We start from the raw sequence: 27,885 nt of genomic DNA, 5'->3' as shown, positions 1-27,885 counted from the left end.
CTCCCGAGCCCCGGTAGCTCGTTACTCCCTGGCTAACAGCTTGGCAGCACAGAGGCAAACCACAGAGTACATTTGAGGCCCAGATCTGCTCATTTCGAGGGTGGGGCCGCGTTTTTCTCCTGCCACAGCGAGCTAATTAAAGAAAACAAGCTTTGGGAGCTGGGAGAGAGCTGGCCACAGAGCACTTGGGGAGCGATTGCTTTGGTCGCGGAGGCCTCCGCGGTCCCCGGAAAGCAGGTGAAAGTGGGCATCCGGGTCCCACACACCCCAGTGGGGCTCCGGGGACCCATGGTGCTCAGCGGGGAGACCCGGATGGAGACTAGGGGGTGGGGCCATGGAGGTTCTCAGCGGGAGGGGAGATGATCTCGGTGTGGGAGGGGACCGTGGGGCTCAGCGGGGAGACCCGGATGGAGACCGGGGGGGAGGGGGGGGCGGGGCCGTGGAGGCTCACCCGGTCAGGAGAGCGTCTTGGTGTGTGAGGGGACCCGTGGGGAGGTTCGCGCTACCCGTAAAGACGGGTCGGTGGGTCGAAACGCTTCGCAAATGCGGACACGGTAGTCCTGGGTCATGATACGGCACATCTCCGCGGCACCGTGGATTCTCGCGCCGGCCTTCGGGAAAGCTGGCGCGCCTTCGGTGTTTTCCCGGAGAACAGACGGACCCTCACAGGTGGCTCTTGGTGTTCCAGGGCTCGGGGCTGGACCGTGAACTGCGGACCCCGGCCTTTCTGTCTCCGGGGCCGAACGGGCCCCTCACGTGGAGGGGGAAGCAAACATCCGTTGCCGAGCGTTGAGTGTGTCCCCTGAATGAGGTCTTGGGCGTGACGGGAAACCCATTTGAAGGAATCCCGTGGCGGGGGTGGGGGTGGTCGTTTGGAGCAAGAAAGAATTACGCTACCTCCCCGACACTTTGCTAGCTTGGTCGACTTCCCGTGGCAAGACTGCTCCAAAGAGGAGGCCCGCTGGTGTTGCTCGCTTCCGGTTGTCCTTGCTTCCTCCTCGCGTGCTCAGAAGGGGTTCCCGCAGGCGGGAGAACCGGGGAAGGATCCGGCACGTGTGCCGAATGTTGGGATTCACCTACTCCGTGAAGTTGGGACCTGGGGGTGGCCTCGGGGGGGGGGGTGCACCCAGGCCGGTGAGTCCCGAGCCAGAGGAGGTGACGCGCTACTGGCGAGGCGTGCTGGAGGAGTTTTTGTTGGGGTGGTGAATACGAGGATGACGAAGCTACCGCTCGCTGAGCGCTCCCTGTGTTCCCACGACGTCCCGTACATTATCTCATTTAATTATTACTCCCAATTAGACCCGAAGTCGGTGGAGGATTTGGGTAGTTCAGAGGCCTATTCGTCTATGCAGTGAAATATTTTTTTTCAGCCGAGAAAGGAAGCACGTGCCATGACGCAGGTGATGAAACCTCGAGAACGTGACCCGGAGTGGAAGAAGCCAGGCCCGCAAGGCAGGCTGCCTGCCGTAGGGTTCCATTTAGGTGAAATATCCGGAGTCGGCACACCCTGTAGAGCTAGAGGGCTGATGAATGGCTGCCAGAGGTCGAGGAGGGGAAATGGGGAGTGACTGTTTCGTGGGTGCAGGGTTTCCTTTTCGGGGTGATGAAAATGTTCCGGGACTAGATAAACGTCATGGTTGCAGACACTGTGCACGAACTGAATGGCCGCTGAATTGGACGCCTTAAAATGGCGTCTCCTTGTTAGGTGCGTTGAATCACGACATGCAGTGTTTAAAAGTGTGTTCCTCTCCTGGTGTCCCCTCTCACCAGCTTGGGTTCTCCTGTGCTTGTGTTGGACGAGCGAGAAAGGGAAGGGGTCATTTGTGGACACGGGAGCCGAAGCCCGCTTGGGGCTTTCTGATTCAGGCTCTACCTTTATGAGGAACCAGGGACCCAGAAAGGCCTAACGGCTTGCCCCAGGACACAGAGCAAGGTCCCAGGCTTAGGATTTGGATTCCCAGCCTTCTCACTTTCCATTAGGAAAACTGTAGTGGAAAAGTGGGTTTTTGTGGCCCCTTTACATCACGGGGTACGTTCGGGGCCACTGAGGTTCAGCTGTGTTCCACTTGGTGTTTTGTGCTTTCCTTGGATACTGGGGGAGCCTGTCCTATGCTGGGGGTGGGGGGACAGCACCTGGATTAGTTCAGCTGTCAGGAGGCCCGCGTACGGTTTCGTGGAAACCGCCAAAGACCTGGGCTGTGTCCCCATGTGTGTGTCTAGAACAATTCCAGTTGGGCTGCTCAATTTTGACATTTAGCAAAAGGAACTAATTATGTGTAAACACATGCATTTGGTGTTCGATGGGAGACTCACCATGTGACACCGCTTCTTCTTTTTGACTGTGAACATCTGACACGACAGGAAATAAGAAACTTTCCAGTACCTAATTTGTGCGCACTCTGCTTTCAAACCCTCTTGGCCCCAGCACAGGGTAAATGAAACTGTAGCTTATAGTAATATTTATGTATGGAAGTCAGTGAGCTGTTGAAATGCTTGGATGTCAGAAAAGGTTTCACATGTAGCAAAGGGTGTCCCCCCTTCTGGTTATGTAGCGGATCGGCCTGCCTTACCTCTTAGGTCGGGCTCTGGCATATTGTCCTGGGTGGTGGCCACGTAGTGTCGATGATGATGGCACTGCCATTTAGGAGGCTGAACAGTAGCTGAATTAAACGTCTATTTAATCCTGAGGAGGAAGCAAATAAGGTTTCAGAATCTTGGAAATTGAGTTTTCCTCGTGGTAGGATCCATGGACAAGCAATGACAAGAGCTGCATCTTAACGTTGGTGATGTGACCCTAGCAAAGTGGCCTACAGAATGTCCTGGGGGGCGCCTGGGTGGCTCAGTTGGTTAAGCATCTGACGTCGGCTCAGGTCATGATCTCACGGTTGGTGGGTTCGAGCCCCACGTCGAGCCCTGTGCTGGCAGCTCAGAGCCTGGAGCCTGCTTCGGATTCTATGTCTCCCTCTCTCTCTGCCCCTCCCCTGCTCATGCTTTGTCTCTGTCTCGAAAGTAAATAAAAACATTAAAATTTTTTTTTTTAAAAATGAAAAGAGAAAGAATATCCTGGCCTCTCCCACATCACGCAGTCGGGGTGAGCACCCAAGTGAGGTGATGGACGTTAATGTGCTTTGTTAGCGGAGGCTCTTCCTGAGGTGACTAAAGAAACCAAAGGGCGGGAGGGGCCAAAAGACCTCCTTGAAGGACTGATGCCCACCGGTCTACGTCTGCAGTCAGGGGGTGGCATTTGTCCCCCTTTCCAGGGAGCCTCTGTCATGGGCCACCAGGCTCGAGTGCACAGGCATTTATTTGTGCCATCAAATGGGCTTGGGAGGCGCCCGCCCTGAGGTGGTGTGGGGAAGCCCGGCCCTGTCCTCCAGAAGTTCCCAGTGTAATTGTGTTTTTTCACGGGTCACCTGGAAGGCCACGCGTTGAGAGGGAGCGCAATTGACCCGATGAATCCTGCAGACCCCCAGGCCCACTGTGCCGTTCAGATTGGAGTCCTGGGGCAACGCTGTGAGAGTGAGGGGGAGAGAGAGAGAGAGAGAGAGAGAGAGAGAGAGCGCGAGCGAGCGAGCACCGGCTCAGAGAAAGGAGAAAGCCAGAGGAGTAGGATGAGTCAGACTTACCCACTGTTTTTTCCCTTTTGAAATGCATTATGCTCACACATACAGCAGTCATGCACTTGCACAGAAACGTGTGAAAACCACTTAGAATGTGTGAAATGTGGCCCTTTTAAAAGGATGCCTCACACCCACATTGTCTTGAGCACAAAGGGATTTGTGAATGTTCAGCTGTTTTCCTGACCTGCAGAGATTTTGTGTTTGCCCAAGGTGCTAGCTGAGGGCCAGCCCAGGCTGACCTGTGCGTGGGATACAGGCATGTGGGCTGTGGGCCATGGAACCAGGGCTCTGGCGAATTCTGTTAAACAGGTGGAACTCTGAGCTCCTCGGTCCTGGTTGGTCTGTAGCAGGCAGTGGTCTTGGATAGGGCTGGGAAGAACCCACCAACCACATTTCTGCAAGCAGGTTATGAGGTCCCCTTAGCCTGGTACTTAAAGTCCTCCAGAGCCGACCACTCTGGGTTTGCCTTCTCTGTGGGCCTCTATTCCTTCCAGATGAGACTCATCACAGCGCCTCCCCAGCCTGCTGTATCCACACCCCACCACCTTGCTTTGGCTCGCCTGTATGTTTCTTGGGATGTATTCCTAGACTTCTCCGTACCCTTCTTTATTTAAAAAAAAAAAAAAATTTTTTTTAACTTTTATGTTTGAGAGAGCATGAGCAGGGGAGGGACAGAGAAAGAGGGCGATACAGAATCTGAAGCAGGCTCCGGGCTCTGAGCTGTCAGCAGGGAGCTGGACGTGGGGCTTGAACCCACATACCATGGGATCATGACCTGAGCCGAAGTCAGACACTTAACTGACTGAGCCACCCTGGTGCCCCTGTACCTTTCTTTCTTTAAAGCCCAGAATGAGCCCCACCTCTTCTGTTGGATCTTCCTTGACTATTTATCCCAGCTCACTGTGACCACCTCCCTTTTCTCTAAATGGTCTACCGAATCACCTCCCGGGTCTGGCACATAGTACATGCTTCGTGAATACTTTTGAATGTGTCAGTCTGGCCCTCTCCATGATCAGTAACTTGACTGTGTGTCTGTCATTCATCTACCCAGATGGGAGTGCCAACTTTCCTGTACAGAAGCTGTGTCTTAGGCTCATTTTTTATAACCCCCCTCCCACTTACAGAAGAGTAGTGGATAATATCCTCCAAGGCCTAGGTACTTGTCCCCGGTCCACATGGCTTCAAACAAGGCGCACCTTGGGACTCACTTTCTATCCGACAAAATGAGGATAGTAAGATCTATCCAGCCTGTATCAAAGGCTACCACAATGATCAGGAGAGAGTTTTGGAAAACCACAAAGAGATATGCAGATACGAGTTATTCATGGTCTTAGGGGTAGGTTGTCAAGAACTGTGGCCTTGACATCAATGCTGGGTCCAGCAAGGGGCTTCAGGAGTAGCGGGGAGCTGGTGTATGCCACTGACCCAGAGTCCAGGACCCCTGATATGCACTCACCGTTCTTGGGCCTCAGTTGCCTCCACTTGACTACCCTTCCCAGCTCTGACACCGGTGGTCATAGAGCTGTGGGGAAGAGGGGGCGGTGGGATGGGCTCCCCTCTCGTGTGTAGCTGGCACTCAGCCAAAACCATCAGGAGAGTCCCCCCCGCAACCGCTCACGCTTCTGGGTTGGCTTTTGCAGTTTTGATGTCCCCTTGAGTGATCGTGCCGGACCTCTCGTTTTTGTGCCTAGCTTATTGCTAGATCTCCATGAACACTCGCTTGAACTAACGGGAGAGGCTGTTGGCACCATTTAAGGTGGCAGAATTTTTGTCACCCTTTCCAGAGGTGTTGACATTTAAGGGTGGTTGAGGTGATGGTACAGAAGGGGAGGCAGGAAATCTGGAAGAAGGAAAGGGGGCAGGAGCTGAGCAGCGGGTAACAGCCCCCTATTTTCAAAAGTTCCTGCCTCTGCTGGTTGGTGGTGGTGGTGTTCAAAGGCAGGAAAATAGATAAGATCGGATTTCAGGATTTTCACCCTCCCCACCCCATCCCTGCTTTTGCCAGCTGAGAGCTTTTGCAGAGGAGGCAGGGCAGGGCCTGGGTATTTCTCAACTTTCATAAACCCTGTGTGGTACAGTGCTTGGTATTGCAGCATGCTCGATGAATGAATGAATGAATGACTCCCAGTTCTCAGGACGGTGTCCACATAAACATGAAGTCATGGGTTAAGAACTACTAACCAACGTGTCTGATTATAGAAGATGGAGCTTCTAGGAAGAAAGGACTGCCCATTTGAGGCTGCCTCTCTGTCCTGTCCTTCTGCATTTTGTGGTCACCCTTCCGTATTCCAGAATTTAAGAGTATCTGTGCCTGGAAAGGAGTGTAGGCCCTCTCTTCCCTCAGTTCCCGGTAGGGACTCAGTGTTGTTCTGCACATACTAAGTGATAAAAAATATAACTGTGGGCATTGCCCTTTTTCCAGTTGATTTACCATTAGCCCCTTCTGTTCTGGCAGGTGCCATAGGCAGATAACGTTGGCAGGAGGCTTGGCACAAATGGCAAAGCTGACACCAGATCGCTGTGTCCTGTGCTATCTTTCTTGTTATCTTGTTTCCTCAATGGTCATTGTCACATGAGAAAGTACTTCCTCTGTGGGCTTCCCTTCACAGAGACCTTTGGGCATAGATAAATTCATAAACCGTGTTGCACGAATGAAACCATTTCTGTTAAGAGCTGGGATCTTGTGGAAAGCCGCCTCTGAGGAGTGCCTGACCCCCTCCCCGTGTGCCTGGGAGCCTTTTATCAGTCTCCTGAGGCCTGATTCTTCCTTCTCTTTTAGCCCTGCCGCCTGCTTCTCATTTGAGAGTTGCTGGGGGAGGACAGATGGCATGGCATCCCACGTGCGGTCTCTTTGAGAGTTTGATTTTCGAGGGATGTCCCAGTGACTCTTTATCCTGATCTGCTTGCTGGTCTCCCCCAGGGGTCTCTCTGGCAAGCTGCCCACAATACCATCTCACCCACCCAAGCCCTTTGCTCAGGACCCCAGAGAGTAAGCCCTGGCCTGGAGTTTTTGTCTCAGCTCTGCTGTTGGACCTTGGGCAAAGCTACTTGGTTTCTTTGCTCCTCAGTTTGCTCTTCTGAAAACCAAAGGGTTGGCAGAGGTCCTTTGGAAATTCCCGCCATCCCTGTCCTTCCCCTGCTGTCTACAGGGAGGGAAGTACCACCTCTTTCCTGCAGTAGGACCTCAGGCTGGAGGCGCAGGCCGGGCAAGGTCACAGTGTCCCTCCGTGCCACAGGGGAGACCCTGGACCCTGACCTGTAAGCTGTGAGTGCAGGACACTGAGAAGCTTCTGGCACGTAAGGTAAGCAGAACCCCTTCGGGAAGCAAGGGGTATTATTCAGCCTTATGGAATGCTGAGGCATGGCTGAGCTTGGGCAGGGCTCTTGAGAGGCTTGTGGCTGAATTTCATGGCCGTGAAGAATGGCTACTGTATATACCAGTGATAAATATTAGTCACCCTGGCAGCTGAAGGAGGTTCCTGTGCTGCATTTTTGACACTTCCAGAAAAGGGAAAGCCTTTCTCTCTGATGGGACACAAGAGGGAAAAACAGGAATGTGTCATCTGGGCTCAGGTGCCAAGAAATTCTCTTACCCTGATGGCCTGGCTAGAGAGCCCATGGGATTCTCAACCACCAGTGACCCATCTCTGCGTGAAGCTGCATACAGGGCCTGTTCATGCCCCTGTCGACATGTCTGCTGGGCCACCTCTCCAGGCCTTGCTTGGGCATGTCCCAAATCTAAGTGTTGATCTGCCCTGCTCATCCCTGCCATCTGCCCAGCCTTCACTTCCTCAGTGAAAGTCCCACCATCCACTGAGGTGCCTGAGCCAGATTTGGGGAGGTCCTCCCTGTCACTGTCTTCCCTCTCTGGCCAGCCATCCTGTCCATCACCAAGCCCTGGTGGTTCTACCTCCACAATATCTATATCTGTTGGCTCCCCCGTCTTGACTGTGGCTGCTTCATCCAAATCGGGGGATCTCTGGCCTAATTTCCTCCTAACTGGTCTCTCTGCCTGTACTGGCAACCAGAGTGATCTGTATAAAATGTACATCCTATTATCTTGTACATCTGCTAAAAATCATTCAGGGACTTCCTGTTGTCTGGAGGGTAAGGATCTGAATCCCTAATGAGGCTGTGGGTCTGGCCTGACCTGCCTGTCCAGCTTCCACCTCTAGCTGGGCATTCAGCCCCACTCTGGCCTTTTTATATTTCCTTCCTCAGGGCCTTTGCACATGCTGTTCCTTCTGCCTAGAATGCTCTTCTCCACAGTTTTCAGCTGATGTGAGTCAGGTCTCAGCTTAACTATTATCTCCTAAGAGAGCCCTCACTGTCCCCCCCCCCCCCCCCCCCCCCCCTGCCCCCATTTAAACTATCTCCTGATATACTCTTTTAGCACCCTATTCCTTTCCCTTGTAGATCTTATCCCAGCTTATAGTTCTAAATCTGTGTGGTTATCTGTCTACTGTCTGTCTTCTCCTGGAGGGCAGGGACCATCTCTTTTGTTCTCTACCATGCCCAGGGCCCAGGACTGAGGAGTACAGTAAATATTTGTAGGCGTGAATTGTATGTGGAGGATGTGTCAGCTTGTGCTGCCATTGCTCAGGCACCTTGGTTCCCTCGGGGCCTGTCCCATACTCTCCAGGCCCCACTGAGTGGCCACTGAGCACCCTTTCTTCCTGGCATCACTCCTCTGGCATCAAAATGCATCAGTCCCATATCTCGGTCTTTTGCAAGGTGACACTTCCTCTGATTACCTAATTCACACTTAGGTGTTAAAGGTGCTAATGACATAGTGTTTATAACCCCAGGGGATGCAAAATGATGGCATCGAAACCTATTCCCTGGTGGTTTAAGACTCTTCAGGAATATTCTGGTGAGCCCAAGCAGAGGCTAGTCTCCTTGGCCAGGTTTGTAAGGCTTTGTCTGTACAATTTGGCTTCCGTGCCTACTCCTCCAGCCTCCAGTGCCCAGGCCTTAGTCATCTTCCTCCCCCACCCGAGGCCCAGGACAGGACCTGGTATGGGCAGGCCCTCTGTTAATGTTTACTACGTGGATTTGAAAGAAATAGATTTTAGTGACTCATGTGTCAAGGAAGCATTTGATGTAGTCCGACTTTGGGCCTTGGATGCCAGAGGAATGACAAATGGTGGGAACCTCAGGCACTGTGGCCATGGTAGTGCCAGGAGAGGGAGCTTTATTTGGGGAGAGGGGCGTGGCCACCCCATCACACCGCTTCAGCAACCTGCCCTCTGCCCGGCGTGAGATTTATCAGCTCTTGCTTGAGAGTCTTGTCACTGCTGCAGTTTGTGGTCACCTGTGGGTTGAGGCCAATGAAGCAGCAAAGGGCTGAAAATCATCCCTCTTGGAGAGCGCTTTCCCGGGTCCCCTCCCACCCCTGTCAAGGTCATGTGGTTTGCGCCGCCCAATCATTGCCTGAGCAGCTGTGTTCAGTGCACTGCCGGGGGGCGGGGGGAGTGGTGTCTCCTTGGAACCTACGCTCCCACCTCCATCCCACTTCACGTGTCCTGTGCCGTGTACCACCCAGACCCCCTTCACCTCCCCCATGTGGATGTGGCCTGAGAATGCAGGCAGAAAGGATGAGCCTTGAGTACAAAGAGGATGGTAATTGTTGAAAGTGAGTGGGTGATCTTGGCTTAGTTTTTGGAAGGGAGGATTATTGGGGGGCAGGAGGCTTCCAGGACACTGATGTCCAGTATGGAAAGTCACCTCCTCATCTGGATAACTGAGCCTCCCCTCCCACCCCCTTGGATCTGCTCTCCCCATATGCCCAAGGTCATCGTGCTCTGGCACCTCCCTACTTAGAAACCATCCATAGCTGCAGGTGCCTCGAGGACAACTCGGCCTGTCGCCTGAGGTCTGTCCCCTGAGGTCATCTCCCATGTCTCCCTCAGCCTTGCCCCCGGGGGCTTTGTAAGGAGTTTTCCCAGCCTGGCAGCTGAAGATTGTTAGGTTGCATGTTTGATGCAAATGGTCAGGATCCATGTGGACACTAATATCATCTGTGGAGTAAATAATATCAAGTACAGTATTGGGGGAGGGTTCTTTGAAAATCATTGGAATTAAAAATGATTACTCTTTGCCCAAAACAGTCAAGAATCCCTCTTCTGACTTGAGTCCTGTCTATACTTTCCTCTCCCTGCCCCAGGCCACTTCTTCCCTCTTTGCTTTGCCTCATGCTGAGCTGGAAGATTCCCACAGTCGCCCGAGCACACTGAGTTCTCAGCGGGCACCATGATGTATAAAAATTCTGTGTTTGGGTCTGTCTTTTCAGTCCTAGACAGTAAGCCTCTTGAGAGCAGGAGCTCTGTGGGGCCGATCTCTGGGTCAAAGGCTGGCAGGGTGCTGGCGCCCAGGTCTCTCACTGCATTGTTGCTCATCTGGACCACAGGTGGTCTCTGCCTTGTGTGAGCTCTGTTCTCTGGACTGCAGGGGTTCTAAACTGAGCTCTGGGCCCTCATGTATGCCCTGTGGTTTATGACTTAATATACTGAAAATAGACCCTTGAGTTTCATTTTCCTTTGAGAAGAACTAAAACCAGTGGACATGTAGAGATTTCACTGATTGGAGATAAAGGTAAAATTACAAAGATCAAAGCGATATTATTGTAATGAATGTTCCATAAGTCAAGGCACATTTGAAATAGATTTATTTTCCATGGGCTGGTCTGTGTCTCATCCCTGGATTCTCCTTGAAGGCAGAGGGAGTGGTCCTTATTCACCTTCGTGTCCTCTGAGCCTAGCATGGTGCCTGATAGAGCAGTCACTTAAATACTTTTCAAATGAACACAGGGGGTGAATATGCACTTTGGAACTTTTGGTGCTTGGCAACGAGTAAGTTCCCATGGCTTGTTAACTTGCAAGACACCATTTCCATTGTAAATTCTCTGTGTGCGGGAAAGCTTGCCTGGACTGAGACCGGCTTGTAGTGGAGCTTTTGAAAAGCTGAGTCATTTTGCTCTCTTTGGGGCTGGGTGACCTTGTGTAAGTCACTGCGGTGCTCTGGGCCTCGTGATTGTCATCTGTAAAATGGGTGCAAGGTTGGAGTGTGGACCACGTGGCTTCTAAGAGTTTCTGTTCTCCTGCTGCTTCTCATTCTCAGATCCTCCTCCTTGATGATTGTAGGGGCCTTGTCCCCAACATTCGCGCACAGAGCTGGAATTCTCCGTGGCCTCTTTGACTGCTTTCCAGTGGGTTGGAATGCCTGGTTTCTCAGTAGCAGAGAGAAATGTTAATTTGGGGTTAGGAAAGCAAGCCAAGAGCCATCGAATAATTAAAACACACACGCACACAAAGAAAGAAAAGCGAGAGAGGGAGAAACACGCTTAATGGACAGGGGATGAGTAAAACCCAATGGCCTGAGAAAGCCCCAGTGCTGAACTTCACATGACCCCGCGTGCTGCCTGCAGTTGCGACACCCGCATGCCCCCTGCGTGCTGCCGGCCCCTCAGTGATGTCAGCGGGCCGTGGCCCCACAGGAAGCCGGGCTGCCATCTGCCTGGTGGAGCATGCAAAGCCAAGCCTGCTCTCGCTCCACGGCCCGGTTCCCTACCCACCCGTGTCTCTGGATAACAAGAAGCCCTAGCTCCCAGCCTAGTCGGAGTGGGAAAACCAACCCAGTGCTTCTCAGCAAACAAAACCCCACCCCACCGGTGAAGTCCATGCCAGAAAGAGAGGACCAAGAGGGGTTTGGTGTTTTAGGGGCTCTCTGCCTGAAATCAGCAGATTTCCTCTAGGGATAATGCTACTGTGTGCCCTGGGAACGCGTCTAGGTCAGCAGTTAATGAATGGATTAGTTACCTCGTTCATTGCTTGGGTGTATTATCTGTAAGACCCTGGAAGTAGAGGAATAAAGAAGATACTGTCACTACCCTTGGACTTCTGTTGGGGGATAAGACTCATAAACATGTGGAGGTCTAAGAGCTCAAATCAAGGGGTATGCAAGGATAAATGGAGCACTTGAGTTACCACCTCTGCCAGGGGAGGCAAGGTCAGGAAATGCCCGGCTAGGTTTCCCATGACCCCAGCCTACAGCAGGAAATGTCAGAAGATTTGGACTTACAGGTTGGTGAGTTGTGCAGAACAAAAGTGTATCTATATAAACAGAATGAGATGGGTTGTGGTGGGGAGGGGGAGAGGGAGGATGCTATCTCTGGCTGTCTCTTTCCCTGGGTCACAGTGCTGTTCTGAGACTTGGGAGGGAAAAGGGCCGTGTTTGTTATTGTTAGTTCAGCCCTCCTGCCCGTGGTTCATTGAGCATCAGCGTTGTACACACCCTGGTGTGTCTTTGCCCTCTCACTGCTATGGTCCAGAGGGAAACTACACTACAGTCATAGAAGCCTAATTAAGTAGTTTTGTAATTGTGAGCTCTACATGATCAGCTGTTTTTAAAAAAATAAGTTTAATTTAGGAACAGTTGTAGAAAAATTGCAAATAACACCGAGTTCCCACATACCCCTCACCCGGGTTTCCTAAATGTTAGGATCTCACATTACCATGGTACCTTTGTCAAAACTAAGAAACCAACATCAGTACATTACTATGAACACAACTCCAGAGTTTGTTTAATCAAACTTCAAACTTTAAGCAAATGACAGCCTTTTTAGCAAATGGTTCATACTCCATAAAATTCACTTTTAAGATGTATAATTCAGTGGTTTTAGTGTGTTAAGAGTTGTACAACCGTCACTATGATTTAATTTTAGAATGTATTCATCACCCAGAAAGAAACTTCATACCCATCGTTAGCCACTGCCCATCTACCTCCCCCAGCCCTGGAGACCTACATTCTATCTCTGTGGATTTGTCTCTTTTGGACACTTCTTATAAATGGAGTCCTATGATCTGCGGACTTTTCTTTTGTGACTATAGTTTTTCACTTAAATAATGTTTTCAGGGTTCATTCGTGTTGTAGCATGGGTCAGTACTTCATTAATTTTCATGGCCAAATAACATTTCATTGTCTGGATGTACGTTTGTTTATCCATTCACTTTTTAAAAAATGTTTTTATTTATTTTTGACAGAGACAGAGCACGAGTTGGGGAGGGCAGAGAGAGGGGGAGACAGAATCTGAAGCAGGCTCTGGGCTCTGAGCTGTCAGCACAGAGCCCGATGTGGGGCTAGAACCCATGAACCATGAGATCATGACCTGAGCGAAAGTCTGATGCTCAATGTACTGAGCCACCCATGCGCCCCTCCATTCACTTTTTTTTTCTTTGTTCATTTACTTATTTTGAGAGTGAGAGAGAGCAGGGGAGGGGTGGACAGAGGGAGGGAGAATCCCAAGCAGGCTCTGCGCTGTCAGTACAGAACTCAACACGGGGCTTGAACTCATGAACCTGTTAAGATCATGACCCGAGCTGAAATCAAGAGTCGGACGAATGCTTAACTGACTGAGCCACCCAGGCGCCCCTATCCATTCGCTTCTTCAATTGATGGACATTGGGGTCCTTTCCACTTTTTGGCTGTTCTGAATAATGCTACTGTGAACATTTGTGTATAAGTTTTTGCGTGGTCACATGTTTTCATTAGATAGGTAGTAAATATCTAAGCATAGAATTGCTGTATCGCAAGAATTGATAATCTTGTGTTTAACTCTTTGAGGAACTGCCAAATTCTCTTACAAAGTGGCTGCACCATATTACAGTCCCACCAGCAATGTATGAGGGGACTGATTGCTCCAAAACTTGTTCTAGTCGGTCTCTTTTATTTTGGCTACCCTTTGGGGTGTGAAATAGTATCTCACTGTGGTCCTGATTTGCATTTCCCTAATGGCTAATGATACTGCGTATCTCTTCATCTTCTTACTGGCCATTGTATCTTTTTGAGAGAAATACCTCTTCCGATCTTTTGCCCATTTTTTAATTGGGTTGTCTTTCTGTTGTTAGTGTCCACCCATATTCTGGGCCCAAGTTTCCTTATCAGATAGATGGTTAGCAAATATTTTCTCCCATTCTGTGGGTTGTCTTCTCATTTCCATGATGGCCTCTTTTGAAGCACAAAAGTTTTTAATTCTGATGAAGCTCAGTTTATGTTTTTGTGTTTGGTGTCCTAAGAAGCCATTATCTAACTCAAGGTCACAAAAATCAGCTCCCTTGCTTTCTTCTAAGATTTTTTTTTTTTTTTTTATCATTTTAGCTCTTATATTTAGGTCTTTAATGCATTTTGATTTAGTTTTTTGCATGTGCTATGAGGTAGGGGTCCAACTTTATTCTTTTGCATATGGATATCCAGTTGCTCAAGCACTATTGGAAAAGACTGGTCTTTCCCCACTGAATTGTCTGGCACCTTTGTTGAGAATCAGTGAGGGTTTATTTCTGGACTCTCAGTGCTAGTCTGTTGATCGTTGATCCATGTGTCTGTCTTTAGGCCAGTCGTGATTACTGAAGTTTTGTACTATTAGTCAACTGTTTCAATGTATTTTTCACAATCCACCTTGTTCCAAAAAAGAATGGGAAGTAACTCTGAGAAGTACAGTGAATTTAGAGGGATGGAGCTAGATCAGGAAATTGGGGGAGAAAGGAGAAAGGGATAGGAAAATAAGATGAGATAAAGGTAATGTTAGGACCCAGTATTGCATACTATAGTCTTGTGAGATGTTAGATGTGGCCTGCAAATTTGGCTCTGGGCTTCCTAATAGCTAAAAGTAAGACAGAAATGTGATCTCTGCCAAGAGTAACATAAGTGTCCGTTAAGAATTAAAAAAAAAAAGAAAAATTTCAGGGTGAAACCAAGTATTTTCAGCAACTGCCACACAAGAGAATTTCTCCTGTGTGTCCTAGGAACAAGACCTTCTAAAGGACATAATTATTTCATTTGTGTTCGTTCTGCCCCTTTGGACTGATGGCTCCTTGAAGGTAGGAATTGCATCTTCTTTCCCTCACACCTCCTCATAGTGCCTAGGACAGGACATGAAGGTGCTTTAAAAAAAGGTCTTGACTGAATTCTTTCTGAAATTCAGAATGTTTATTACATCCTTTGGTGACATTTCTCCCACCAGGTTGAGATTAGTTGGGACTCATTTGGAGGTAGAGAAGTGGCATTGGCTGGCTCCTGGCTGCATTTTAGAAGTTATTTCTTGCATCCTGCTCCTAGCAGTGGGTAAACTTTGGGTAAGCGAGATGGCAGTGACTTTGCAGAGAATGAAAGTGAGAAGACAACCCACAGAATGGGAGAAAATATTTGCTAACCAGGGAACTGCCAGCTCTGGTTATGCTTGGCACAGGGATGGCCCACCCAGACAGGCTCCCTCCCTGGGGGTGAGGAGTAAGCCACCTTTAACTGACTACATATGTTCTGTTGGATGGCTCTTGTAGGGTTCCTGGGGCGGGAATCCTAACGGGCAGTTTCTCCCCACAAACACCTTTACCGGTATCTGAGAATCCAACTGAATTCTGATACTACGTGCCCAGAGACAGCATCAGATTCCACAGGTGAAGGGCTCAGTCCTACAAGGTTGCCTCCCTCCCCCCGGTTCAGATGCCAGTCACAGGCCCCAGGATGTTGTTACCTGTGCTTCTGACCAAGTGGCTATAGATTGGAGGTCCAAGGACCTCCTCCTTAGATTCTTTAATTTGCTAGAGCGGTTCACAGAACTCAGGGAAACACTTAGATTTACCAGTTTATTAAAGGATATGAATCAACAGCCAGATGAAGAGATACGTAGGGCGAGGTATAGGGAAAGGACACGGAAGCTCCCCCACCCCCTCAGGCACACCATTCTCCCTAGTTGGTGGTTGTTTTTTTTTTCTTTTTGGTTTTTATGGAAGCTTCCTTGCACACTCATGATTGACTAAGTCATTGGCCATTGGCTGATCCAACCTCCAGCCCCTCTCCCCTTCGTGGAGCTGGCAGGGGTAAGGAATGAAAGTTCCAATCCTCTAATCATGAGTTTGGTCCCCCAGGCAAAGTGCCCTTGGGTGGGGCCCACAAGTCACCTTTATTAACGAAAGATTCCCTCATTGCTCCTATCACAGAAAAATCCAAGGGTTTCAGAAGCTGTGAGGCCAGAACCCTGGACAAAGACCAAATACAGATGAGAAATACATTCACGGTATCGCAGTGGCCCTCTCCATCCCATTCCCACCAAAGGGCTTTACTATTTTTCCGTAGAATCTGGTTTTTTTTTTTTGTTTGCTTTTAATCTGAACGCAGCCTCTAGGGAGGTTATCCTTAGTTCCCAATTTACAGATGGGGACATGGAGGCTCAGATTGCATAAGGCACCTGCCCTAAGTCCTGCAATGGCATGCAAAGATGTGCTCCAGCCCAGGGAATCCTGACTTTGACTTTGTTCTCTCTTTGTCCTTTTCTACCTGCTGGCCCCCAGCTTGTATCTAACTTAGGAGGTGGAGAAGCCAGCATTCTTTCTGACAGGTAGATGCAGCTTCCTTTAAAGTTGCATTTGCCTCCATGGGGGAGGCTGTCAACCAGCAGCACCCCTCGTCCCCCCGCCCCCACCAGGATCACCTGCACCATCGGCCCTGGGCCAGGAGCAACCTTGTAATGATAATATGGATGTCTGATTACTGCCTATAGCTTGCAAAGAACACTTCACACCTGCCGTCTCATTTGAGTCTGGCCACAGCCTTGTGAAGAAGGCAGGGTGGGTGCTCTTAGCCCTGCTCTGCCCACAGGGGCACTGAATTGCCCAGCGTCCCCAGGTGGCCAGGGTCAGAGGTGGGCTTAGAAGCCAGGTCTCTGACTCCTGTTCCGTTGCTCGGCCCCAGCCCTTGAGCAAATGTGTATCGAGTTGCCCCAACAAGCTTAGAATTCCTAGAACTCTAGCTGCCCTAAGTGTCTCCAGGAACACCTTAGCTCTTCATTATCTGCCTGATGAGACAAGAAGGAAGTCTTCTTTTCTCCCCAGAGGTGAAGTCTCACCCATACCTTTCTTTGTATCCCTCTAGCACCCAGCTGTGTTCTCAGAACAGAGCAGGTAGAATAGAGCCAAATGCAAACAGATGTGGCCTTCCTCCAGAATCTGCTGTGATGGAAATGTGATGCTTAACACCACCACCTTTTTCGAGATCATTTCCTTGCTGTTTCCATGTACTACTTTGGCATCCAAATCTGCGTGCTCAGAGCTGGGCTAGTTGTCAAAGAATCCAACAAGAAAAAGCCATGGTCCCCTTTGGGGGTACTTTGGCCACAGTCTTGACCTTGTCCCTGACCCCAGCTGACAGACATGTCCTCTGAGCCACTACGGCCTCCTCAGTGACGTGGGGGTGGTGATGATGTCTGGTTAGCCTCCCTCTTGGAGTGATAGACTGAAGTAAGATTTAATGGCATGAACTCCTTCATTTGTTCATTCAGGATATTTTATTGGCAGCTCACATTTTGCCAGACTCTGGATCCAGTGGTAAACAGAGGCACCATCTGCCTCTAGACAAGACACTTGTGGTCTGGGGAGTCCAGTGGTCACAAATGTCACATTACAGACTTTGAGGACAGGGAGTCTGAGAGAGACCGGATTCTGTTTGGGGAGGGAGTGGTGGATCGGGAAGGCAACCCGGAGGAAATGACATTTGAGCCGAAGCCCAAGGGGTGAGTAGGCATCCCCAGGAGAAGAGGTGGCTGATGAGCAGCCCGGACAGAGGGAAAAGCAAATGGTGAAGCCCTGATGCGGGAGGAACAGTTAACAGAGGGAAGTCTACCTGGAGGATTATGGACACTGCTCTCTAGTATCTCCTATTGTTTATTTCAGCAGGTCTTTTTGGAGTAACTGCTAGGTACCAAGTTCATCGCCAGGTGCCTGCAGGCAGCTCCCAGGTAAATCAGGGCATGACGGTGATGTGAGGGCCTCGAAGGCACAGCCCTGCTCTGTGTACCTCCATATCCATAGTGCCTGGCACAGAGTGGGTGCAAATGTTGCCCTAGGATATAGATCTGTACTGTGAGCCTTGCAAGGCAGCTTAGAAATCTTCCCTGCAGACTGTGTGGACTCAGGCAAGGGACCCAAGCTTTTGAATACTGGGTGGGTAACAGTAATACTACCTCCTGTGGGCATGTGGGCTTTGCTGCAGTCATGACTGTGACATAGCCAGCAAGTGCCTGGCTGGAGAAGCACGTGGTAAAGGGGAGCTGCTGTGATTGTTGTTGTTCTTCCTAACAGTCCCACGTTTAGTCTTGAAAGTAAGTACCACGGGAAATCCGTGGAAGAGAGGTGGCTGGTGCTGGGAGCTGGATGGCTAGAGAGGAGGAGGGCTCTAGGTAGCGGCTCCTGAGCAGAATCAGGAGATCCCTGAGCAGCAGCAAATGAGGAAGCCCTTTGATGACAAGGGTATCTATTGGGCATAGAGGAAATGGACACGTGTTCAGTGAGCTGGGCAGATGGCTTCACAGCTCTGGGGAAACGACCCGGCCAGCTTTCTGCTTCATGGTCTTAGAAAAATCTTGTGACTGGAAATAATGGCATGTCCGATTTGGAAGGCAAAGGTCAGGAGGTGAGAAAGCACATAAATACGATGTTTATCTTGAAAAATGTTGTAAGTTGCTCGGAAATCCCCGTGCTTGCTTCTTCCGGGAGGCCTTCCTAGGGCATCCCACCCAGTTCTCCTGGGCCCTCCCACTCCACAGCACCTAAGCATGTACTGTGTGAATGTCTTTCTCCCCTTTAGGAGGAGAGTTGGTGCCTTGAGGTCTGGGGCCATGGCTGCTGTGTCTAGCAGAATAACCAGGAAGAGTAATAATCCGTTTTGAGCGCATACAGATCATGGCAGTCTCACAGGCTGAACATTGCTGATAAGGATATGGGCTCAGACTTTTGGCCTCAAATCCGGATGCTTTCCCACCATACTGCTGACTCTGGGTTCTGCCCCCTAGGGATAGGGTGGCACAGCTTGGTTCAGTCAGACATGGAAGGTGGGAGAGTGGCCGTCAGAACCAGGAGAGGCCTCAGACCTCCTAAGTCCAGTTCCTCCATTCTTAGAGGAGGAAGCCATATGCCCAAAGCAGAAATGGTGATGGTGAAGGGGGGCAGTCTTCATATCCAGGCCCCCCAAGTCCCTGCTTGGAGTGGATGTCCTCTTTTTTTTTTTTTTTTTTTTTTTTTTTTAATTTTTTTTTTTTTTCAACGTTTACTTATTTTGGGGACAGAGAGAGACAGAGCATGAACGGGGGAGGGGCAGAGAGAGAGGGAGACACAGCATCGGAAACAGGCTCCGGGCTCCGAGCCATCAGCCCAGAGCCCGACGCGGGGCTCGAACTCCCGGACCGCGAGATCGTGACCTGGCTGAAGTCGGACGCTTAACCGACTGCGCCACCCAGGCGCCCCATGTCCTCTTTTGATCATTAGGAAGCCACCAGGTCCACAAGTGGAGTTTGGGCAGGTGGTGCCAGGCATGAGACTCTGGTGGGTGTGAGGATGTTGCCCTCCCTCCTGGGAACGCCCTGCCCCACAAGCTCATGTGAAAGAGATGTGGTTTCTCAAGCACTGATTTTCAGATTTTTAGAGAATTCTTGTTACCTTAGAAATGCCTGGGAATAGGATCAAATGGTAATGTTTTAGTGATACTATAGAAAGCAAATGATACTAAGCACAACATGTAAATAATTTATAGTTAGAACTCCTTATTGAGAGGCTGAAATTCATTCTTTGCGCAGGCTTGTGGTGGGTGCTGAACACAGGCCTGGCACAGGGCTGGGTGTCCTCTACACAATAGAGAGAGCCCAGCATGTACTGTCTTCCCGTGTGGGAATTACAGTGGGGGAACCCGGTGAGGAAGGGGTCTAGCCCAGCTGAGAGGGGACAGAGATATGCATGGAGCTTTCCACTTTAGAGCATTCCCTGCCAGGATTAGAATAAAGCAAATCGAATGTATTTTCCACTAATGAGTGTCAGGTTTTTTTCACTTGATTTCCAGTGGTCTTTGATATTGCCAAGAAGGTAACACCCCGTCACTGAGTGAGGGTGGGACTGGGGCCGGCAAACTCAGGTCAAAAGGTAGGTCACTTTTATACCAGGCTAGAATTTGGGGGGAAAAAATCCATTTGTCACAAAAATGGCCCAGAAGAGCTCTGCTTAGAAAATGCAGGTCTCTAGGAGGTTTTCCTCCAACATAGGATGCAAAACCAGGTAAGGCTTTGTGCTCTCTCAGCATGATGTGGGGGTGCTGAGTCCTGAATACCTCAGAGGAAAAAAATGCTGGTTTCCCAAGCCGTCTTTCAAGACCCACCCCAAATGCTGGCTTGTCAACGGTGCCTTCCTGGGGAGCCCCAGCCAGGTGAGGTCTGCCCTTTTTCTGAGATTCCAAAGCATTTCGTCACTGTGTTCCCTTTGAGCCCGGGGACGTGCGTGTCCTGTTGTGCCTAGAACAGAGCCCTGCACGAAGGGGTCCTTATCAGATGCTCTGTACAGCAACAGGCATTTATGGAGCACCTGCTATGTATGACATAAAGCAGGCAGCTGGGTGGATGGGTGTGGGGTTTCAAGGCAGAGGTCTGAGCTGAGATACTCATTTGTGAGCCATCATGTAGATGAGGCCAGGCTGGGGCATGTGCATGAGAAACAGCCACATTGAGGGGATGGGGAGAAAGAAGAACACACGAGACGGTACACGGTGACACCGACGTGAACAGTGAACGTTGCTGAGAATCCAGGATGGTAAGGTGTGAAAAGCTCAAGTTTTGGATTTTTAGCCCCGAGGGTGGTGTGCTGGGAACTGCAGCCTGAGGTGGAGTCCTGTAGTGAATGGGAGGTGGGCAGGTAGAAGCAGAAGGTCCGGGTCACCCATGTGAGTGGCTCATCCATGGCGGAAGGGAGCCACAGAGGTGGGGGGCCTGAGTAAGAGATGACCTGGTGACGGGGGGGCCTTCAATGCTTCGCGGGTCAGCTAGATGGAACTGTGCATGCAGTAGACACATAGAACCTGGCCGAGTTGTATCTGAGACTTGCCAAAGGCGTCCATAAAATTCAAGCCAGCATGCACTTGGGGGAATGGGGCAAATGGATTATTTTGTAAGAAGTTTATAGTCCAAAGGTAAAATTGCCCAAGAGAGGTTCTAAAAGTAAAAAGTCAAGGAAAGGTGGTATTATTAAAATGAAATAGCACAGGTCAGATTTTTCTAGTAATTTCAAAGGGCAAGACTTTGGATTTAGTAAGCCTCTTGCATCTCACTAGGAATTTTTTTTTTTTTTAATTTTGTTGCTAAGCAAACTTTTTGCTTAGCATTGTCCAAGAGCCCCTGGAATACACTGGGTGCCTCATGGGGAAAAGAAAAAGTGTGGGGCAGACTTTGCCCTGAGCTCCTTCGTGTAGTGGTGAGGAATGGTGGTAGCAAGGGTCTTCGACAGCCCAGCCATGGAGGAGTTGGACAGGTTCCATCTCTCCGGATCAGTACCTGAATGATTATGGAAACTCCTCTATGTATCAAACTCCCATTGAAGGTGTAAGGCGTGGCCTCTGTCCTGGTGACATTAGTAGCTAAGGGGAGGCCTGGCAGAAATGTTCATGTTTAGGATGCTTTCACATCACAGGGATAAGATTAGTGTCTGCCACAGGGGGGTGTAGAGAGGGCAGGAGGACTGGGAAGGAAGCAGAATGGAGTTGTCCGGGAATCCGGCATGGAGAAGATGGGATTCCAGGGGTACCACTTGGTCTTATCGGAAGGAATCAGGCTGGGAAAATTTAAGTGGATCCGTTAGGCTTTGTAGCAGCTTTGGGACTTGAACTCAGACCTCCCTTTAGAAAAAGTGCATTTTGTTCTTGTCAGAGGGCCTTGAACCTCCACCTGATATGTTGGGCCTCCACCTGGCATGTTTTCAGGCAGGACGTGATGGTATCTGTACTGTAATCAATATTGTTGAAGAGCTTTCGTGCCTCAGTCTGTGCAGAGAAGCTGTGCTGTTTCCTGCAGCCCAGCCCCCCCCCGGGGTCCTGGCCGAGGGGTGGGAGGGCAGCTCGCTGGCCAGCCCCACTGAGTCACTCTCTGGCCTGGAGCCCGGTGGGGATTTCCACGCGGCCCGTGTTGTCTTCTCCTCATTTCCTGTCGGTCTGTGACGCAGGCTAGCTGCCAGCAAGTGCTGGGGGGCACTCCTGCCCCGGGTTGCTGCCAGCTGCCTTATGACCCTAGTTAGGCTCCGTGGGCAACTGTCTCCCACTGTGAATGTGTCCCTGCCAGGGTGTGCCTGCTGTCTCCATTCTGCTCGGTGGGCAGCTCCCTGGAGGCCCTGGGGAGGCTGGAGCTGGGGGGAAGGGGGAGGGGTAGCCACCCATTAGGATGGATGGTTTTGTTGAGGGGTGAAAGCTTGCTTATGGGGCAGTTTGTCTTGGGTGCTTAGGGTTATAAAAACCCAGCTGGGCCTAAAACGGTTCTCTCTTTTATCTGCTGACAACATTTGTAAGTAAAATAGCAGACTTTTAGCCATTTAGTTTATGCACTTAAAGGAATGATTCCAATACAATATCTGATCTCTTCGGATCTTTCTAAAACGTCTATGTATCTGTCTGTCAGTTTCTAGTGTCCTCATGTCTTGATGCGAGGATATTCTGCTTAACCAAAAAATCCTCACCTCTTCATGCGTTTTCCTCTGGGACTTACTGTGCAAGGCAGTTTATAAATGTTATCCTCCTAGTACTTATCACCACAGTAGAAGGCTATGTTAGGTAATACTGTGGCCCCTGCCCACACGTGGCTGTTTAAATTTCAGTTAAAATTAAAATGGACAATCCAGTTCCTCAGTCACAGCAGCCACACTTCAGATCCTCAGTAACCACGTGGGGTTAGTGGCTACCACATTAGCCAACATAGAAGAGGTCATTTTCATCATGACAGAAAATTCTAGCTCTCGTCTAAGGTCTGAACTTTATAGATGAAGACGTGGAGTCCCACAGAGGTTAAATTGACTTGTCCACTTATAGCCAGTAAATGGAGGAGTTAGGGTTGAAACCCAGATCTGCCTTATTCCAGAGTCCGTCCATCCATTCATTCATTCATCTATTAAAGCACATTTGTGATTAATATTTCACTGGATTCATATAGCAGTCTTTTGTCTAATGACCAAATGAGAGCTTTTTCACTTTGCAAATAAACTAAAGCTTATGCTCTTTTTTTTTTTTTTTTTTTTTTTTCTTTTTTCTTTCTTAGAGAAGAGAAATTGGTCTGTAGGCCTTAGGGGCTCTTCAAGTAGCCTGGAGGGTGCTGTTGTGGGTCTGTTCTTCTGCCCTTTTCCCAGACCTCATCCAGTTGGGGGTGGCTGGTTTCTGTTGGTGTCCTCACCAGGGACTGAGAGTGAGTACGCCAGCACTGCTTGCCTCACGGTAATCCTTTGGCCAATTTCCTGTTGGGAGGATTTATGGATGTTGGTGATCTCTTAGGGTGAGGGGGTGCCTTTTGTTAAAGCCAAAAGGGGTCTCAGGAAATCTATACTAATTTTGTAGCCAGAAATACTGAGTTCCAGAGAAGGGAGGGGACTTTTGAGGGTCATGCAGGTAGCTAGGATTCTTGAACTTGTTTTCAAGCAGGATTTAGCTGATGATCTTAAGTAATCACTTCATGGGCAGGGAGAGTTTTTCATGGAGAGAAAAACACTGCAGTGACGTTTATGTGGCCTGAGACCATTCCATAGGGTGGAAAAGCACAGAGCTTTGGGGTTGTATAGACCAGCATTCAAATCCTGACCCCACCATTTGGAGATCATGGTACTCCAGCAAGTACTTAAACTTCCTGAGTCTCAATTTCCTCATCTGTAAAATAGGGATGAAATATCTCACTGGATTTTTTTTAAAGATTAAATTGCAACATGTGTGAGAGGTTTACCCTTCCTGGCATCTTGTAAATGCTACTTAAATGGTAGCGATTAGCGTTAGGATGGTATCATCTCCTCCTAGTATTCTAATCTTCTAGCTTGGTGTCCCACACATAAGGCACTCTGACCTATGGGACACCCAAGAAGTTGGGAAACAGGAGAAACTTATTTTGAAATTATCTTTTAATTATATTTCTCAATGATATGTTCAGTGTTTTTCTGCAGCCCTCAGATGTCTTTTCAGGTGGAGGACCTCAAAATTTAAAGTGATCACTCCAACTGCTAATCTGGAAAATATAACCTATACATCCCAGGGTATCCAGAAAGTCTAGAAACAGAAGGAAAATGGTGTATTCTGTTTACCAACTCTTTAGAGACCCTGCAGACTAAGACTGACACAAATCCCTGGAAAATAGGTTGATTTTATTTTAAGGCTTTTGTTCCTTTGGAAGAAGAAATTGCTGGTGGCTGTCCTGGGGTGTCTCGGCAACCCAGCTGACCATCCACCTCTGCGGCTCACACAGCTTGCTGACCTCCACCGTGAGAATTCCCTTCATAATCTGGGCCCGAGGGGTTGGTGGGATCCTTTTTTTTTCTTTAGAAGAAGAATCTACTATCTTTGGAGAAATGGACTTGAAAGAGGAAAGTAGACAAATACTCCCTGGAAATATTATCATAGGCAATTAGAAAAAGAAGAGCATGTTTCTAATTCTCTTTGGATAATGGGAATATTCATAAATCAGAGTGCCTCATTAGTCGGTATCACAGTTGATCAGGGCTTTACTTGTGACCGTGTTTGAATAGAAATTAAACATGGCTGTAGGTGAAGTTTCAGCTTTTATTAAATTTTTTTTTTAATGTTTATTCAGGTTTGAGAGCAAGAGAGAGAGCACAAGTGGGGGAGGGGCAGAGAGAGGGAGACACAGAATCCACAGCAGGCTCCAGGCTCCAAGCTGTCAGCAGAGCAATGACGTGGGGTTCGATCTTGTGAACCGCAGGATCATGACCTTAGCCGAAGTCAGATGCCCAACCGACTGAGCCATCCAGGCTCCCTGAAGTTTCAGCTTTTACTTTTAGCTTTCAAAGGTATTTTTCTAGGTTGTGGCCTTAGAGCCCCTTGAAAAACCTCCCAGTGGGGTGCCCAAGTGCAGATGGAAGGAAAGATGTGACATGGGGTCAGCCAGGGGGAGGCTGGTAGCCAGAAGATGGCCCTGATTGTGCTGAATTTACCTGGGAGCTGGGCCTGCCCTTTCTGATTCAGAAACCTTACTTTGTCAGGCCTGCAGTCAGACCTGCTGGCTCCCACTAACCTGTAAGAAGCTGAAACACAAATCAAGCCACTAGTTTATTTGTTGAAAAGTATAACCACTGTGGGGTTATAACCAGGGCGTGTTCTCCTTGTGGGCACCCCACCCAGGAAGCCAAGTGGTCAGAGGCGTGGGTGGATCAGGATTGGGATTGGGGGTGGGGAAAGCCCTGGGAAGCAAGTGCCGGGGGCCCTACTGGCCAGGCAATGCCTGCGTGCAGGGCAGGGCCTGTTCCTGCTGGACAGGCTTGTTTGGCCATTCTTGGGGCTGCCCCTGCACCTCCCAGCCTTGTGCTTTCTGACCATCTGCCTTCTTTAGGGATTGAGACCTGCTGAGGTCAGGTACAGAGAGCCTCTCTGGGGGGATGTTGCTCATCTCTGCTTAGATCCATGCTGGTTTCTAGTGGGATTACCCTGCAAGGCATTTGCTTTTCATTTTCCGCAGTCCCAATGAATGCATGAACCCCTGCCCTCACTGTGACTGCCCAAGCCAGAAATCAGCCCTGTGACCTGGCCTCTTGTAGCCCAGCATAGATTAAGGCCACAGGGACAGGATGATCTGAATTAACCAATTTTTCGTCTTCCTGGGGCCTTTGCACAACAGAGACATCTGTGATGGCATGCGTCCAGAGTGCGTGGTATTTATTTTTGATTTGAAATATGAAAAGCTTTTTTTTTTTTTTTTTTTTTTTTTTAAGACAACTGACTCTCTGAGTCATGCCCAGGGGAGCAAACAGCCTGAAATGTGAGCTGGTGCTTGCTGGATAACAGGAGAGGCTGCTGCTGACTTAACTAGCGCTGGGGTTAGGTCACTGCTGGATGAAGTGCACTGACCAAAAGAGCAACATGTGGGCTAGAGCCGCGGGCCGTGGGGTAATTTCTCGCAGCCGCTCGCCTAACCAGGAACCCCACACGCTGGGTTCCCACAGGATGGGCCGGCTGCTTGGAAACCCACACGCGGGCCCATGTTGAGCAATCGCGCTTGAGTAAGAGTTATCTTATTTGGCTCAGTGGGTTATGTGTGGGGTGTTTGTCGCTGAGCAGCTGTACATTTGACAGGAGCCCCTGGGTCTCCTAGGGGGTTGCTTGGTGGTGGTCTCCTGTGTCCTGTCTTACCAGTAGTATGGTTTAAGAATACACGTAACTCCCACGCGTGCAGCCCTTTACAGTTTGCCTTCCCAGCTGCCTTTGTTTCTCAGTGTCATCCTGCCAGGTGGTCCGCACCAATGTTATGATACCCTTTTAAGATCAAGGCATGCGTTGCCGTTCCCATCCTCTGTGGCTCCATGTGGCAGATCAAGGCCACATCCTCTGTGGCTCCATGTGGCAGATCAAGGCCAGAGCCCTGTGCCTAGACCCAAGGCTGTCGGGGCTCCAGGGCCACCCCTTCTCCCAGCCCTCTAACAAAGATGTGGGTTTCCTGGCTTCTCCCTCCACTGCTAACAGAACCCCTGGGGTACCTTATGGGAATATGTATTTTAAACGTGATTTGGGGCGCCTGGGTGGCTCAGTCAGTTAGGCATCCAACTCTTGGTTTCAGCTCAGGTCCTCACCTCCCGGTTTGTGAGTTTGAGCCCCATGTTGGCCTCCACACTGTGGAGCCTGCTTGGGATTCTCTGTCTCTGTCTCTGTCTCTCTCTCTCTCTCTCTGCCTCTGCCTCTCAAAAAAAAAAAAAGGTACTTCAAGGTGATTCTTAAGGACCTTCATGCTAACGTGGCCCAGTGATTGGCACTGCTTAAACCTCCTAACTCCGACATTAAATCTGTATGACCTCCTAGAATTTTCTTAAATTTTATATTGTGTGTTTAGGGACAGTCTCCTTGTATGGAATGCCCACTCCCCAAGGACAGGGACCTTCCCTGTCCTGTCTATGGCTGTATCCCCATGTCTTCTGTCCCAGTGCCTGGGACAGAGCCTGGCACACAGTAGGCCCTCAGTAAATACTTGGTGGGCGAATGAGTATTTTCCTCAGCTTTATGGTTTGTATGGGAGAGTGGACAATGGAATCTCACAGGGCTGGGTCAACTCTCCTCCTGGCTAGGGTTGTGCCATTTGTACGGCTTTGCTGAGGGTCCGTTAGCTCATCTGAGGAATGGGGGGCAGTGTGCCTCCTTTCCCACTTCGTGGTGAGGGGGAGATGAACACTGCCCACGCTCAGGGTGTCCCTGCACAGGGTAGCGGGGGCAGGAGCAGACCGAGGGCTGCAACTCCCCGGTGTCTTGGCTGGCAGGAGCAGCAGGGTCATCCCGGTGGTCAGTTTTTCCACTGCCATCAAACAAGATCCATTTAGCTCGCAGACAGACAAGGTGTGGGGCTGGACTCTGTGCCCTGGGCTGAACGCTGGCCACCTCGGGCCTTCAAATCAAGACCAGACACCAGCATAAACCCAGGTGGCTCCAACTTAAAGCCAGGCTCATGAATGCATGAGTAAATATTTACCCTGTCTGAGGTCGAATGTGAACTGTCTACCAGGCGTTTTGTTTTTCTCTTTCTCCTCCCTCTCTGCCTGCTGTCCCCCCACCCCCCGCCCCCTTTTTAAAAAAAAGGAAGCCAAGAGGTTGAGAGGTTAAGTGACTGGCTTGACACAGCCATCCATCGGAATGTCTTGTCTGAACCCTGCTCCTCATGCCGGTGCGTCCTCCTCCTTGAAGCCTTCCCAGATTCACTGGCCCACGCTGGCCTTTCCCTTCGCCAAGCTCGACCAGCACTCAGCATTCTCACTGTGATGGCACAGGTTAGCCAAAAGAAAGGACTGTTCAAATCAGTACTTGTTTGGTGGGTAGTTGTGTGTAGATCTTGCACAGCCCTCTTATTTTTTCTGTCCTTTGTACACCCTCTTGGGAGTTCCTTAAGACACACGCTATCTGTGTGTTCTTTTCCTTTATGGGTTCGAGTGCATATGCCCATCTCCTCATCCGCTCATCCAGCAACACATCCTGATGGTCAGCCTGTCTGGTGTCTGGCTCAGGGCCTTTCCCCACAGGCTAAAGAAGCCTGTGCGTAGTCCCAAGTGGACATCCAGAGCCCAGAGGACCGTGTGGGCTGGAGGTGGCAGGGAGGTGGTTTTAATGGGGTCGGGAGGAGTTGAGTTTCTGCATCTCAGGAATACTCAGTGTTACTAATGAGTTCCTCTGAAAAACAAAACAAAACAAACAAACAAACAACGACCTTATCAGGCCCTTTGCTGTTCACTGG

General features: G+C 49.8%; 1 protein-coding gene and 1 long non-coding RNA gene across 2 annotated transcripts in view; both read left to right on the top strand.

The window, feature by feature from the left end:
* SMAD3 (SMAD family member 3) overlaps positions 1-27,885 on the top strand; it is a 120,201-nt gene that overhangs the window by 31,687 nt on the left and 60,629 nt on the right. The gene's annotated exons all lie outside the window — the stretch shown is intronic.
* On the top strand, positions 466-1,642 carry LOC125168341 (uncharacterized). Its single transcript, XR_007153102.1, has 2 exons — positions 466-669; positions 1,371-1,642. It is a non-coding gene; the product is annotated as an uncharacterized LOC125168341 (long non-coding RNA).

Source organism: Prionailurus viverrinus, chromosome B3 (genome assembly GCF_022837055.1).
Source record: "Prionailurus viverrinus isolate Anna chromosome B3, UM_Priviv_1.0, whole genome shotgun sequence".
NCBI classification, from domain to species: Eukaryota; Metazoa; Chordata; class Mammalia; order Carnivora; family Felidae; genus Prionailurus; species Prionailurus viverrinus.
This window is presented reverse-complemented; position numbering and strand designations above follow the sequence as displayed.